Below are 861 nucleotides of genomic sequence, written 5' to 3'. Positions count from 1 at the left end.
CTTTATTGCCCAATTTTTTCTGAGCTATACCTAAAACAATGTCTCTAAAGTCCCACTGTTTGTTTTCTTTAACAAATTTACATGTCTATGATGGTTCCAAAAAATCCATGGGCACTTGCACCTATAACTTGTTGATTAAGTCAAGTCTGCAACCTCAGGCAAATATAAAATGAAAACATAGCAGATTAGTAAAATGAGGCTTACTATATAGAAGAAGATTGAATATCTTGTCCAAAAAGAAGCAAGAGCTCTCACAAATGATGTTTCATGTGTAAGCCGGAATCTTGAAGGATTTGCAGGCATAGTAAATTCCCAATATTGGAAAAAATTTGTCTGCCACACCGACAGGAATGCGTATTCTAACAATGTAACTCTGCCTAAAAGTCAGAAGCAGTGAAAGGAAACCAAGAACCATCAACTCTGCAAAAACAAAATTAACAACATAAAACGTGCAAGAAATAATTAATATAACTATTATTTATTATTATTATTATTATTGACATACATTACAATAAAAAATAAATTTTAGTCAAGAAGAAGAGTCGAACTGATTTGGCTCCACCAGATAAGCATGAGTTCATAACAACTAATGACTTTAATGAAGAACCCCTACCAGCTTTGACCTTTTCCAAAGCCTCAAGCAAAGCCTTCTTGTGTTTTTCCCTTAGCCACTGATAAAAAATTAATCAGGTCAGCAAACAAGAAAATCGCAACACTGATCACGCAATCAAAACAACCCCGCAACTTCTATGATTTCAAAAATTATGGCACAATGTCAACAAATACAAGAGTTCAAGTTAAGAAAACTACTAGGGAATATGAGGGCAAGAGTTCCTTAATAATGAAAAAACAAAAATGGTG

This window comes from Glycine max, chromosome 16 (assembly GCF_000004515.6).
Source record: "Glycine max cultivar Williams 82 chromosome 16, Glycine_max_v4.0, whole genome shotgun sequence".
NCBI lineage: Eukaryota > Viridiplantae > Streptophyta > Magnoliopsida > Fabales > Fabaceae > Glycine > Glycine max.
The sequence above is the reverse complement of the archived record's forward strand: the minus strand, read 5'-3'. Positions refer to the sequence as shown.